The sequence below is a fragment of the Acinonyx jubatus genome, chromosome F2, assembly GCF_027475565.1.
Source record: "Acinonyx jubatus isolate Ajub_Pintada_27869175 chromosome F2, VMU_Ajub_asm_v1.0, whole genome shotgun sequence".
Lineage (NCBI taxonomy): Eukaryota > Metazoa > Chordata > Mammalia > Carnivora > Felidae > Acinonyx > Acinonyx jubatus.
Window position 1 is genome coordinate 31,907,515 of NC_069394.1, and position 15,774 is coordinate 31,923,288.

At 40.7% G+C, this 15,774-nt stretch overlaps 1 long non-coding RNA gene across 1 annotated transcript; it reads right to left on the reverse strand.

Annotated features, from left to right (window-relative positions):
• Nucleotides 1–1,775: 1,775 nt before the first annotated feature.
• On the reverse strand, nucleotides 1,776–4,756 carry LOC113600614 (uncharacterized). Its single transcript, XR_003421689.2, has 4 exons — nucleotides 3,875–4,756; nucleotides 3,590–3,631; nucleotides 3,114–3,314; nucleotides 1,776–1,989 (listed from the first exon to the last, which is right to left on the reverse strand). It is a non-coding gene; the product is annotated as an uncharacterized LOC113600614 (long non-coding RNA).
• Nucleotides 4,757–15,774: the final 11,018 nt, after the last annotated feature.

Here is a 15,774-nt window from a genome sequence, read left to right on the forward strand (position 1 = left end):
AGTCACAGACACTTTAAAAATAACTTTACTCATGAAATACCATCAGAATTAATAAGAGTCATTTGGAGAAAGGCATGTAATTATTACACCGTAATTATGGTTTTAGACCCAGGATTCAGTTTCCAAAGATGCGTTTGATTAAGAAAGTAATGCTGCTGCCCTCTTGTGGTTTAAAGCGCATATTTTTCTCTAGAATTAAGATGATAGCTACCAAGAAATAATGCTTTTGCTATTTAATGACAAAACTGAGTATGAGCTACATTTGACCAAAGTAATATAATAAATAGCCCACTAACTATCATAGCTAAGGAGTGGAATGTTCTAGTTAATTCAATATCATTGTTAATTAAACTTGGCGATTAACTTCTTTTAACCTGTTCTGTGAGAATCCCCTCTCACGTAACTTTTAGCATTCTTCACCAGTTCCACGAAATATATTCTTGCAGATGGTACAGTCAACCCACATCCTCCAACTAAAACTAGAAACTAGTGGAATTAATTTCCTACTTTCCCAGCACGAAGTGGGGGAATACATTACCTTCAAACCACTTCAAAAAACAAATAAGAACAAAAACAAAAACACAAAATCCTTTTTCACGTTGCTACTACTGTTTTAGCCTGGGATAAGTTCAGGAGTCTTTTCCAAGGTCCAGGACATGCATTTACCTTGCCGAAACCCTCTGGCCCCTTGCAACTGTGGCACTGAATGGAAAACAAGCTTGAGTGGCACATTCCAAATGGAAGAGCCAAGCTTTCCTTGCATTGGCTCTGCTGTTCTCCTGCTAGAAATGAATGGTGCTTTTCAGATTTCTCCATACGAACAGAACTAATTCTCTGAGAGCCTGCTCTGTGTTTCTATCTCTCACCTCGCGAGTGTTACGGATTAAAGGCAAACAGGAAGGAAACAAAGGGATGATTCTGTCTTGGCCTTAAACCCCAGGCACAGCAGAGTTTATCTTTATTTTCCAACTGTCTGAAATTTCCTCCAACCACTCTTTCTCTATAATATCCTACAATGCTATCCTATTGAGAAAATAGGAATTCGTTATTATTGAAGAGGGAAAATAAAGCAATCAGGTTTACATTGCCTTTATTTGTTCAGCTCCGGAGGAAACAAGCGGTCAATAGCAAAAAGGAGAGATTGGTTTTGGGCACCACTACTCCCATGGACCGTTCCGGTGCCTCTTGTGGCTTTAATGTGCTGCTGTCCCCTTGAGGGCCAGAGCCTTTTAACATAGGGCTTCACCCAAGTTTTATTTGAGGAAGGGACATTTCCTTTCTTTCTCTCTTACTCTTTTCTTAGGAAACCTCTAGATTGATCCAGAAGGCCATTAGCAGGAGAAGATTGAGGGCGGGGAGAGAAGGGCAGTGCGACTCAACATGCTCAGGGCTGTTCTCACAAGATCATCATTGCCATTTCCGATATATTTAACTGGAAAACAGAATCTGCAGGGGTTGGCCAGCCTAGAAGAAGACCTGAACTTGGCAGGTCTCAACCGTGCACTGGAGAAGTATCCACCTGATCGTCTGTTCTTCGCTGATCAGCTGAAGACACTCATCTGGATCTGCAGATGAATCCTGTTCTGTCCTATTCTCAGACACGAGAGACAGGATACGGCAAAGGAGAAGCAGACAACACTGAGCTGCTCACAATGTGGGTACATTCCTGTCAGACAGCACCTTCCCTGCGCATTCACAGCCCTGCCACAGGCCCTGACTGTCGGGAGCCCTGGGTGTCCCAGAACTCACTTCATCCTGTCCACCAATTTCCCCAGAAGGGACTCTTCTAAACCTCCAGTGAGACGAAGCAAGAGAGGGACACTCTGCTCAGTATATCTTCTCCCGGGAATCTTCATTATGATGCCAACATTGCCCTTGCCTCACACAGCTAGGTTTGCTGATGCTACTCGGTTTGGAGAGGGAAGGTTGCATTGAAAGAAGAACTCACGGGGCAGCTCTAAGATCCTGGTAAAAATCGACTTTGGAAACCTGTGGGAGAACATGAGTTTTTAATTTTATAATATTCCTTTAAGTTTATATGTGCATTTTGCACGTTTTCCTGTATGCATGTGACATAGGTAAGTAATCTTAAAATTTATGTTAGAGAAACCATTAGTTAACATTGTGCTGAGTGAAATAAATCAGATTCGGAAGAGGGCATACTTTCTACACAAAATTCTTAAACAAGCAAAGCTAGAGCAGTGGGATAGTAACTGGAAGGAAGTGCATGCCCAGGGGCTTTTGGGAAGCACACAGAATGCTGATATTCTGTTTCTTGATCTGTATGCTGATTCAATGGGTATGTTCGCTTTGTGACAATGGACTAAACTGAGTATTTCCCAAATCCATGGAAAAGGATTAATTGACCCTAATGTGGAAACAACTTACTCTCTTATTACCCCATCCACCTTGAATGAAGCGCCCAAAGCCCAGAGGCAAGAGGCAGTAGCTCATTTAGTGCAGGTTTCGTGAACAAACACAAAACCAGGGTCACTTATCTCTCATTTGCTTCATGGTCCGGTCTGTTTATCAGACCGGAGACACTCAGAGCCCAGGACGCCTCACTGGATGTGACAGGAGGTGATAGGAGCCATCATGCTCCTACTACGCTTGCTACTACTGGGCTGTGCCTGAGGGATGCGTTGAGGGATGGCGAGGAGATGAATCGACTCTGAGCATCTTCTGATCAAGCAAATGTGCACAGGAATTCACCTCCTCTGGCCACGCCGCAGCCTCGTACAATGCTTTCTTCTCACTCTGTCTTGCTTGCCCTCGTACTAATACTAACCAACTGAGCTCAGTCACATGGGGATTTATCCTTTATTGGTTCGGGCAGCCACCTTTCTTAGAAAAGCCAATGTTCAGAAAACTAAAATGTGGCACTTTTTCCAGTTATATTGGAAACATCAAACACATTTTGCATTTTTAGAAAAGTCCCTCTATCCTGCATCCCCCAAAGCAAGAACATCAAAACTTTTTAATAAAAGTCTGTCTATATACAGTCTCGTTGTTGATACAAGTGTATCAAAATAGCACAATACACTAAAAGCTGATCAATATCATTTTTTTCCCCGTAAGTATGTTAAAATTAATTTCCACTCACTACCTCTTACCAGCTTTTAAACGTATTTTGTTGTTGCACGGTGAGAAGAGGACACTGGAACATGTAGGCCTGGTCCAGCAGGCAAAACCCTTTCGGGGGTCTTTCTGTTCTTACACCTTGGAATGAGCAGCAATGTGAATGCCTCTGAGAGAACGGAAGAGAGCTGGCCAAGAGCCATCTTGGGAAGGAGTCCTCCATGGGGAATGGTTTCCTGCCAGGAGCAAATCCACATTAGCTCAAAGAAACTAGAGATGAACTGTCAGATGTAGCCGCTGAGGGGAGCAGCCATCACTGATTATCTGGAGTTTGCATCTAGCCATGCCAGAAAATGAGTTCGAGCTCCCCAGCAAGGAGGAATTGGCGCAAAAGCAGGTGAGGAATGGATGAGAAACAGGAAGTAGTATTTGGATGTCATTTGCTATACCCAGGTAGTATTAAAGCCACAGAGCTACATACCTGTCAGATTAGTGCTTTGCTGATTCTTACCTCTTGTCCCTCTCCCAGCTCCCACTCTGAAGATGTCAAAGGCTGCATAGTGATAATGGGGGTGAGGGGGTGAGAAGTGTTAAATCACATGAAAGATTGAAGTTTAATATTAGATCAGACTAGACTTTTTTTTTTTAATTTTGAAAGAATTTTAGACTTACAGAAAAGTTGCAAAACTAGCACAGAGTTCCCATATAATTTTCACCCGGTTTCCCCTCAGGTTAGCATTTTTGATAACCGTAGTACAATTATACAAAGAAATTTATATTGGTAGAATAGTATTACCTGAACTACGGTACGCACTTGGATTTCACCAGCTCTTCCATGGATATCCTTTTAATGTTCCAGGATCTAGTTTGTAGTGCATTTAGTTTTTCTGTGTCCCCAGTCTCCTCCAATCTGTAAGTGTTCTGTGGCTCCTTGTCTTTTATGACCTTGAAAGAGTCCTGGTCAGTTACTTTGTAGATTATCTCTGTTTGAGTTTCTTGATGTGTCCTCTCATGACTGGATGAAGGTCATGTATTTTAGCAAGAATACCGCAGAACTGATGTATCCTTCTCAGTGCAGAACATCAAGGGATACATGATACTAATAAGATACATTGCATGTATCTATTGCTAACAGTGCTACCTTGGCTCAGGTGATGTCAGCAGTTTCCCCCCTATAACGTTACTGTTTTCCCCTTTGTAACTAATAAAGATCTTGGGGGAGACTCTTTGAGGCAATGAAAATAAGCAGTTTCTCCTCAAACTTTTGCCTATTAATTTTAGCAAGTAATTGTTGCTGTGGTGTACTAATGATAATTTTCTATTTCCCTCATTCTTCTACATTTATCAGTTGAAATTATTTTGAAAGGAAGAGCTATTCTTTCCCTCGCATTTATTTATTTATTCAATTATTTAGATTTATCAGTATGAACTCATGGATATTTACTTAATTCTATGGGTTATAATACATTATTATTATTTTACTGCTCAAAAATCTTAGCTTTGGCTGTTGAAAGCTCTTTCGTGTTGATTCCTATGCCCTTTTGACATGTCCCCATCCTTTTTGGAGCATTTATTTTTGGCACCAAAAGATAATCCAGGCTGATCTTGTGTTTTCCCTGCTGGAAGCCAGGAATCAACCGCTTCTCCAAGGAGGCTTTTCTTGTACCAGGATCCAAGCTAGGATTATATATTTCATTGAATTTTCATGTCTAAACCTAGTTTGGTTCCTTCGTTCCTTAGCCCCCCCCCCCCCCCGCCCCATTGGACATAGATATGCACACACACACACGCACATATCTACATATATATATAGATATACATGTATGTGTGTATATAATGGTTGCATATATATATGTGTGTGTATATATATATATATATATATATATATACACATATGCAAACACATGCCTATAGACATCTGTATTTCTTTATCCATATGAAAACCTGCACACACATACATAACAAAAACATGAGTCCATATTGATACTTATGATTCCCATCAAATGCCTCTCGGCTTATTCTAGCTTTCCCACCCCTACCCCTGTACTATTTATGATTTCTTTATCTAACCTTGAAAAACCTGGCTTTCATTATCTGTAATACATTTGTTTATTTTTCAAATCTAGTATAAAAATATAAAAATAGCTTCAGAATTGGTAAGCTACAGATCTGTGAGAGACAAATGTCCTAACCAGAATAAAATATTTGTGTGTGTGTTTTTTTTGTCTTTTGCCTCACATTAGCCAGTCAAAATACTATTTCCATTTTATGTGGTAATGTTATTCATGCAGAATATGATTAGGTTCATTCACTATAGGTTCTGTGAGTTTCCCACACATTGTTGATTTTTAAAAATTTATATGCAGTAAAATTTGCTGGTGGACAGCCTATGGGATGTGACATATGCAGACTTGTGTATTTCCCATAAAGTTATGATATAAAACAATTCTATTATCCTAAAAATTTCCTCCTGTTCCCCTTTGTAGTCAGACAATCCCTTGTTATCCCTGTTAACCATTGGTTTGTTTTTCTTTCCAACTGTTCTACCTTTTCTGGAATGGCATATAAATCATATCATATAACATGTAGCCCTTTGGTTCTGGTTACTTATGCTTATCAAAATGCAATTAAAACTTATACATGTTTGTTTTTTATGGATGTGCCAGTCTGTTTATACATTCACCAATTGAATAACATCCGGTTGTTTCTAAATTTGGGCAAGTGTGAATAACCCTCTATCAACACTCACATACAGACTTTTGTGTAAGATTTTCACTATACATTTGTGAATATCCAGAAGGAGAGTGATTGGGTCATTTCATAAGTGTACGTTTAAACTCATAGCAAAATTAAAATTAAATTAAATTAAATTAAAATTAAAATTAAAAAACCCGTTACAGTGTATGCCACAATATCTATACCATTTTGAACTCCTACTAGCAATGTGGTAACTTCTCGTCACTCTGCACCTTGCCAGCATTTGGTATTTAATGTTTTAGCCATTCTAAAGATGTACAGTAGAGGGGCACCTGGGTGGTTCAGTTGCTTAAGTGTCAGACTTCGTGAGTTCGAGTCCCACATCAGGCTCTGTGCTGACAGCTCAGAGCCTGGAGCCTGCTTCGATTGTGTCTCCCTCTTTCTCTGCCCCTCCTCTCTCCCACTGTCTCTCTCTCTCTCTCTCTCTCTCTCTCAAAAATAAATAAACACTAAAAAATAAAATTAAAAGGCAGTGGTATCTTTTTGTGGTTTTAACTTGTATTTTCCTAACAACAAATGGTGTTGAGTATCTTCTCATACACCTATTTGCTTTCTGGTTTTGTCCTTTGATGAAGTGTGTATTCAGTTTTTTGACCATTTTATTTTATTTTTTTTTTAACGTTTTATTTATTTTTGAGACAGAGAGAGACACAGCATGAACGGGGGAGGGGCAGAGAGAGAGGGAGACACAGAATCGGAAGCAGGCACCAGGCTCTGAGCCATCAGCCCAGAGCCCGACGCGGGGCTCGAACTCACGGACCGCGAGATGGTGACCTGAGCTGAAGTCGGACGTTTAACCGACTGAGCCACCCAGGCGCCCCTCTTTTGACCATTTTAAAATTGGATTGTTTTCTTCTTACTGAGTTTTAGGAGACTTCAATATTTTTAAATAAAAACTCAGTCAGAAATACAATTTACCAATACTCTTCCAGTCTGCAACTTGTCTTTGTCTTTTCATTCTCTCAGAAGTGAATTTCATAGAACAAACATTTTTTATATTGATAAACCCCAATTTATAATTTGTTTTCTTTTATGGGCCATGCTCTTGGTGTCATATCAAAAAACTCTGCCTAACCAAAGTAATAAAGATTTTCTCCTTCATTGTGTTCTAGAAGTTTCACAGTTTTAAGTTTTATATTTAGATCTATAACCCATTTTGAGTTGAATTTTATGTATGTTGCAAGGTATGGATGCAAGGGTTTTTTTTTGTCTGGTTTTACTTTTTGCACATGGGTGTCTGTTCAGCACCATTTGTTAAAAAACTACCCTTTCTCTATTTATTGCCCTTGGACAAGTGTTAAAAATCAGTTGTTTCTATTTGTGTGTGTCTCTTTTTAGGCCTTCTGTCCTGTTGTATCAATTAATGTATCTATACTTTCACCAATATCATGGTGCCTTTTTTTGAGTTTATTTATTTATTTTGAGGGGGTGGGCAGAGAGAGAGGGAGATTGAGTCCCAAGCAGGCCCCATGCTATTAGCCTGATGTGGGCTTGAACCCACAAACCATGAGATCATGACCTGAGGGCAACCAAGAGTTGGATGCTCAACAGACAAAGCAACCCAGGTGCCCCCCACCAATACCATGCTGTCTTGATGGCAGTAGCTTTATAGTAATGCTCAACTGTATTAGTCACTAGGGAAATGTAAAGGAAGATCATAATGAGATACCACTATATACTCACCCAAATGTCTAAAATTGAAAAAAACTGAACACCAAGTGTGGCAATCATGTGGAGTAACCAGAACACTCATATGTTGTTGTTGATTACGTCCAGTCACTTTGCAGAATAATCTGGCAGTGTTTTATAAAATTAACACTCCCTCCCTGCCCCAGTAATTCCAGTTCTAGACATTTACCTTATAGAAATGAGAACACACATCCACAAAAAGACTGGCACAAGAATACCTGTTGCATTTTTCCCTACAGCCCTGAGCTAAAAACTGCCCAAGTTTCTTCAACAGGTAAATGGATAAACACACTGTATGTAATCACATGCTCAGTAGCAAAAAGTAATGAAATAGTTCTGTTACACACTGAGTAAAACAAACCTTATCCAAGACCATCCATTGCATGATTACACTTATATGATTTATAGAACAAGCAATAATAACTTACGGTACAAAAAAAAAAAAATTGGACCCGTAGTTGCCTGTATGTAGGATGGTGGAAAGATTGACTGGAAAGGGTCATAAAGGAAATTTCTACAGTAATGATAACGTTCTGCATCACGATAGGAGTTTGAGATGTACAGGTGGAAGCTTCTACCAATACCTACTGCATGGTGCACCTAAATTTTGTGCATTCCACTGTATGTCAATTTTACTTGGAAATTTTAAAAAAAAGATCAACACTTACTGTTCCTTTAGAAAGATGTCTGAAGGTAGGTAGTTCCAGAGTCCTATGGGTCAACATTATTATTAAAGACCCAGGCTCTTTCCTGTCTTCTACTTTGCCACCAACCCACCAACCCAATGTTGGCTTTTTGTCTTCATGCTTGGTACCTTATGACCAACATGGCTCTCTAACATTGCATTGGATGGGTCAGTGATAAAGTCTGTGAGCTACAGAGTCATACTGGGTTTGGATTCTGGTCTTTGTACCTATCGGTTTTGTGATCTTGGCATTTTTTTTAAACTTCTCTATGCCTCAGATTCCTACCTCTAAAGTGGAGATAATCATATCTGCTCCATAGGGTTGCTGTGAAGGTTAATCAAGATAATACATGTGAAGTGCTCAGCATAGAGGTCAGGGTATAGTAAAAACATTTTGGTATCAACATACATAGTTGAAATCATATCACATTCGACTCTTGAACAACACTGGGGTTAGGGGTGCTAACCCCCTATGCAGTCAAAAATCCAAACTCCCCCAAAACTTAATTACTAACAGCTTACAATTGACCAGAAGCCTTACTAATAACAGTTCATTAACATATATTTTGTATGTCGTATGTATTATATACTGTATTCTTACAATAAAGCTAGAGAAGTTATTTAAAAATCATAAATCAAAGAAGAAAATATGTTTGTAGTAAAAAAAAAATCCACGCATAAGTGGGCCTGCACAGCTCAAACCCCTGTTGTTGAAGGGTCAGCTGTATATTAATATTGCAGGGAGCTTTTAAGTTCTCATGGTATTTATAGTTTCACTTAGCTGGCATTCTCATTTTTAGAAAGCTAATACTGCAATGTAAAGTAATGTAACCTATTTATACTCTCTTTGAGGTAATTTTTGTTTAATAAATTCACCTGGGACAATTTTTCCCACCAAAGGAAATGTAATGTGCAAGCTGATTTTATTGTAACGTTTATTTGCTTCTCAGACTCTTGAACAAGAATATTCTATTCCCCTGTAGTTTTGTAGGAATGCCTACTGGTATAGTTCTCCTGCATGAGGGATGGTTCGGAGTCTTCCAGGTTGGTTTGGAGGAAATGAGGGTGAGGCATATAAATACACTCTTCATTGTCCCCCCAACTGAGGTCACCTCCGCCAAGGTGCCATGTTTATTTTTTGTAAAAGCAGCCTGTTCTTTCAATTGACTTAGAGATTTAGAAAAACTCAAAGATCTCAGGAAAGTACCTTTGTTAGTTGAGTCACGATCAAGTTCCAAAGCCCAGCAGTGGGGCTGAGCTTGGGAAGAAAGTGACTAATTCACCAAGATCCCCAAGTGCATCACCCCACCCCAAGTATACCTACTAGGTCTTAAGAGATTGTTGAAATACTGGGATTTCTTCTAGGATAACATTATGGATTGTTGGAAAGTTTAACAATAGGCATACATTAGTTTAACAATGGGAAAACAAATATATTTTCATTTTTGAAAAAAAAATCCTTAAAAGCCATTTGTGAGCTTATCCATTGTTCTAAGTATTTCTCTCTCTTTTTTTTTAAGTTTATTTACTTATTTTGAGAGAGAGAGAGAGAGAGAGAGAGAGAGAGAGAGAGGAAGCACAGGTAGGGCTGGGGTAGAGAGAAAGGCCGAGAGAGAATCCCAAGCAGGCTCCACACTGACAGCCCAGAGCCATACACGGGGCTCGAACCCATGAAGAGTGAGATCATGACCTGAGTGAAGTTGGATGCTCAACCAAGTGAGCCACCTAGGTGTCCTTAAGTATTTCAAAATCTATCTTTCATGCTCTCCCTTTTCCCTATGATTTATTAAACTGACCATTTGGGTGTTAATCCCTTTAATCTCCATCTATCAAACCTTCATCTATGAAATCTCTAAAATGAAGTCAATGAAGTCGCCGTGAAGGTGAAGTATTTCAAGGGTGTTTAGTAACTTGTAGTCATTTTCCACCACATATTTACCAAGGGCCTACTGTGTGCACACTCTGACATAAAAGTGACATTTTATGTCTGACAGGAGAAGTAACACGAGATCCTTTTAATAGTCTACTGAGAAAGATGAAACGATATTTGACGTATTTTCTTGCACTGACTGAAGAATGTATTATTTGTGGACAGAACTTAGAACACACAGGCTAGGTTGCTTACATAGCTTATTCGCTGCTCCCAAACACATTTTATTGCTCCTTTTTATAGGGAAAACAGTCCTGAGGAGTCTTCGTTTGATGTTACCGGTTGCACTTTGCATTTCCAAAGAGGCTATGGGCTGGAGGAGCCAGTGAGAAAAGTCTGGGGTTTCCAGGGTTGGCAACATAAAGAGTACCGATGCACACCAGCTAAGGTACAGCAGCCGCACTGGGGGGCATTGGTTCTTCTGTTTGTGTCCATATTGACCGAGGTAATAGCCCTTCTGATCACATTATTCCCTCTAGAGTGTGAAATCACAGGGCCTTTAAACCTGGCGTAGAAGTCAGTGATCCTGTCTGCTGTTATGCTCCACTAGCCTGTAAGAGGGAGCTGCTGAGAGCCTTGTGGATCTTGCATTCGCCAGGGGGGAGATTGTCTTCTCTGCACCCTTTCCCATCGTTCCCGAGGCCTGTGTGAAGGAAAGTCATTCAAGAGATCTTGATTGTTTTGCTGGCTGTTTCCAAGGTGCAGAGTGCTGCTGGAAAGGAACATCATTTTGTTTTTGGAGACCTCAGCAACCCGCGAGTATAAACAGGTTCCCATTAAAAAGAAAACATTTTTTGGCTCTTTCCTCTACTTGCTTATGCAGGACCTCAAACTCCTGAGCATGTCCCTTTGCTCCCAAATGAGGGCATCTCACATGACACTTTTGATCAGCTCCTCTGCCCACTACCTCTGCTCTAGTTGCATCTGACATTGTTGCTTCTTCCGGGCCTTGCCATGCAATCCTGGGCTCAGTTGCTGTTTGAGCTGGTACTGCACCTTCTGGTGGCACTGGCCCCCTTTTTCTAGGTACCAGGTGGACAGTGCCTCTGTCATTTGCTAATGGCAGTCACCAAAGTCTCCTAGTCGGTCCATCGCTGATGCACTGAGCCCTCCAAAGGCAAAACCGAAGGACCAGTGTCTGAAAGGAGAAGGGTTCCTTCCCTCTTACAAAGAAGCCTTTGGGGACCCTGTCCCACGAGTTTTCCAGACATTCTCTGGCATGTCTTAATTCCAGATTAGCTCAAGGCTAAACCTTCTGCTCCAAAACTCTACTTTTAAACTGGTAGAGATTACCTGAGATATACTTTATTATACACTAAAGGAGTCTGCTTTTGTAGAAAGATTCGTTTATGAGGTGGAATCGAAATGGAAAGTCAGGGGATAGAAGATTGTTGAGTGGGGAAAAAAAAAACAGTGAAAGGAAGCAGCTGTTTCCCCTCACTTAGAAAATGATGGATTCGTGTGGTGATGTCTCCTTTGCTCCATCAGTGACTCACCCCTGCCCGGTATGGGATCCAGAAAGGTCCATGAGAGCATGCTGCCTGGCTTCCACACTAAGTTAGGTACTTACCTGATAAGTCAGTGATTCTTTCTCATGCCATCGCTCCAGGGCTGAGATCAAAGAGTAAACCTCCCTCCATGATACCAGCTCTACAAGGGTTCAGCGCAGTGAAGTTGCTTTTAAATTCCTTGCTGCTCCCATTGTCACACACAAATCCTCCCCAGGGACCAGGTGTGGGGCAAGCTGACCTATGCTATCCCTTGAGCTAGTCTCCAAAGCAGGCATGCTGAGGTCACCCTTCACCCCTGCTTCCCACACAATCACGCAGAGCTCTCAGAGAGAGTAAAAGGAACAGCTATAGTTAGATTTTTCATTTAAAATTGGGCACTGCCTGAAGTCATTCCCATTCCTTCCGACGACTGTTGCCATTATATTAAAAAGAGTAAATTTGCTGCTGCATTACTTACTGCCCAGAAAATCCAGCTGAAACCTGCCATTGCCAAATCTGCAGTTTCAATGCAAGGCCAGAGCCTTTAAATAGCTCCTGCTAGTGAGGATTTTCTGCTCTCTAGAAAAAAAAAATTTGATAAAGCGTCAGTTTGAAGGATTGGACATGGACCATTAGAAGCAGAAAATGGTTGTCCCTGTCTCTCTCAAATTCTGACTGCCCCATTTGCCTAAGTTTTAAAGGTAAAGGCACCTCGGAATGGTAGTGGTTGGCATCTTTGATCAGAGTGAGGAAATTTCCCTTTTCCTACATTTTGCCAAAGTCCCTCAAATCTTTCGTTAGAGGCCCATTCCCCAAATCTGAAATGTTTATGTTTACAGGCTTACCGGTATAGAAATATTTCTTCTAAAAAAAAATACAGTGGAAAGAGAGCATAAGAGAATGAAAGTTCTTTCTCAGAAGGTCTTCAGATTAGGTCCTGGCCTCCTTCTCAAGAGATTTAACTTGATTCCATTTACTTATTTCATAGCACAGCAAACAAGAAAGTGGGAAGATACAAAAGTGGGTTTAAAAAAAATTTTGTTTTTTTGTTTTTCTTCTGGTCACACGTTATCTTGGACCTAAGCTGTTCCAGAAGATTGAACATGTGATGCACAGGGTTGCAGAGAAAATAATTGATAAGACAATACCTTATTTTAATAAACGTGCAATTTTGTGGAAGGAAGTTTAAAATTCTGTGTTTTCTCGCTCCTTAAAATATGTTCAGAGAATCAAGTCTGACAACTTGATTGTCTAGTATGCTCAGAATTGGGGGGGGGCTTGGGAAACCACATCGTAACTCACTGCTCTATTGGCAGGAAGACCCCAAATATCTAGGAATCAGATTACAAAGATGCTCCCGCCCACTGACATAGGCTATGACATCTATAGGGAACTCTGAAAATGTCCAGAGAATTTCCAGCCTTTCTGAGGTCCTTCCATCTAGAGGTTTTGTTCAATATCTGGAGGCCATTCAGACACATTTTACCCCTTTCCACAAGACACTATTTGAAGATCACATTTGTTTCTCCCTGAGAATATTGTAGCAATATGGGCAAATACTGTATATATAGCTCAGTCAGTCATATATCATGGTTTCTGTGTCCCTTTTCTCTGCTGTGTATCCCTTCCCTGCCTTTAGTTATGCTTTGCCTGGTTTGTTTCTTAGAGGCCTGTCCTTGTGCTGCTGGAGACCCTTGTGGGTAAGCTGAGAACCAGGATGTCTGGGAATGTACTGCCTGAGCTCAGGGACTTTGGCCAACAACTCAAAGATACGGGGAAGTTTGAATGCCCAGTTTCCTTCTCTCAGTTTTGGGCAACTGTAAGGTCTCTCTTTCACTCAAGAGCATCCCTGGAGAATCAGGGTGAAGTAGGACTTACATTAACCTCTGTTTGGTTTCTTGTCCTTCTCTGTCCTGCTACCAGGCAGTCTCCCTCATCAATATTCCTCAGAGCACTTCCTTAATAAACCATTTCACATAAGTCCTCGCTTCAAAATGTACTTCTTGGTAACTTAAGACAGTGTGTCTTCCCTGTAATAAAGAGCAATCAAAACAAACATTACGTGATGAGTGGTCTAATCAGTAAACAGTAAAACAGAGCTAACTGTCAGTGTATTCCAGGCACTGTGTTTCCACTGCTGCAGCCTATGTTTGCATTCTCCATTTAGACAACCGCATCACATCACCGATTGCTGCCACTGACAATCAACTCCCTAAGATGCTTTTCTGTACGAGCTGCTAAAAAACTGAATCTCTCCAGTGGGTCTGCAGTAATGGAGAATTTAGTTCTTGTATTTTGTTCACGCTTTCTTTGCTGTAAAGAATACTAAACAGATACACATCATCATCATGGCGGAAGAATTTTCTACCACATTTCCTCTGAATAACACCGATTTAGTTATCACCCATGGATGAGACAATTTTTGTGAAAACCCAGGAGTCCGATGGAAAAGATCCAGTACACCCCTGCGGCCAAAACGTCAGAGACTGGGTGCACTGAAGGGGGTGAATAGAGGGTGAAAAGGGGTAAAAGAAACTCTCCCAAGGTAGTGCAGATCAGTGCCGAAAAGACCTTCTCAGCCCATGCTTCCTCCTGCGGCGGAAAGTGAGAGTCTGTGTGGGAAGCTACTGAAGAGACTCATTCTCCTCTTGCTCCATCCAGAATAGTGAAGTATGCGTACAACTGGGTGGGCAGAGAGCAGCTGGGAAAACAGCAGGGCTCTTGGAGGACATCAGAGGTATCTGATCCTACAACCACCTTACAGTCTCCATCGGAAAGGCCATCCATGAGCCGCTGGGGACGCCCCACCTGCAGATCCCCCCACTGGCCCACAAACACCAAAAACACTTCCAACGCTGCCCTCCTCACCCCTCCACCCCATGGCTGGCTCTCTAGATGTGTGCGCATGGGCAGTAAGAGCATCTTTGCAGATAAATAGTGAGCATGCGCAGAAAGCGGAGCTGACTGTGGACCTGGGAGGAAACTTGAACAGTTAGCCTCATGCTAGGAAAAGCAAAAGGAAGGCTGTCCACTCTGGCTTGGCCTTGCAGGAATGAAAGCAGAACGGCAGGATCAAGAATTCTGTCACAAGAGGGCACAGGAAGTGTAGAGCAGGTGTATCCACAGAAAAGCCCTGAGAAAGCCTCAGAATCCCTAACAAGGCTGACAGGTATTTGTCTCCCAAAGCCAGTTCGTGAAGGCTGTGGAAGACAGCTGTTTCTTCAAAAGTGAAGACGGAAGACAAGACTTCAAGGAACAACATGAAAAGCCAAGGTAATAGGACACCATCAAAGGAATGCAATAATTGTCCAGTAACCAACTCCAAAGAAATGGAGATCTGTGATGTGCCCCCCAAAAAACTCAAACTTGTTTTAAGAAAGCTCAGTGAGTAACAGGAAAACATAGAAAGAGAATTCAGTGAAATGAGGATAACAATACACACCAAAAAATGAGAAGTTTGACAGAGAGGCAAAAATTATTTTGAAAAGAACCAAATAGAAATTCTGGAGCTAAACAAGGTGTTAAGCTAAGTAAGTAAGACAGAGAAAGACATATATTGTATGATCTCACTTTTATGTGGAATCTAAAAAAAACAAAGTAATAGAATAAGTAAAATGGGGGTTGCCAGTGACTAGGGATCAGGGAAAATAGAAGATATCAGTCAAAGTGTATAAACTTCCAGCTATGAGAAAAATAAGATCTAACGTACAGCATGGTGACTATAGTTAACAATGCTATATTACATATTTGAAAGATGCTAAGAGTGTAGATTGTAAATGTCTTTCTTATTGTCCCCAGACACAAAAAATGGTGTGTATGTGAATGGCTACAGGTGTTAACTAATCTTATTGTGGTGATTATTTCACAATATATACCTGTATCAAATTATCGTGTTATACACCTTAAAGCTACACAATATCATAAGCCAATAATGGCTCAATAAAACTGGGAAAAACAAGAATTCTGGAGTTTGTGAGTAGGAAGGTCATAGACTTCCAGTTCTGAATATATTGTAGATTCAATAACTCAAAAACTCCAGAACATTGTAGACATTGAAGACAAAATATAACAACTTCATTTTGCTTTTTAGCATTTTTCTCAAGAGGTATATATTTACAGTTTAACAAGAAAGTACACAAAAGTAT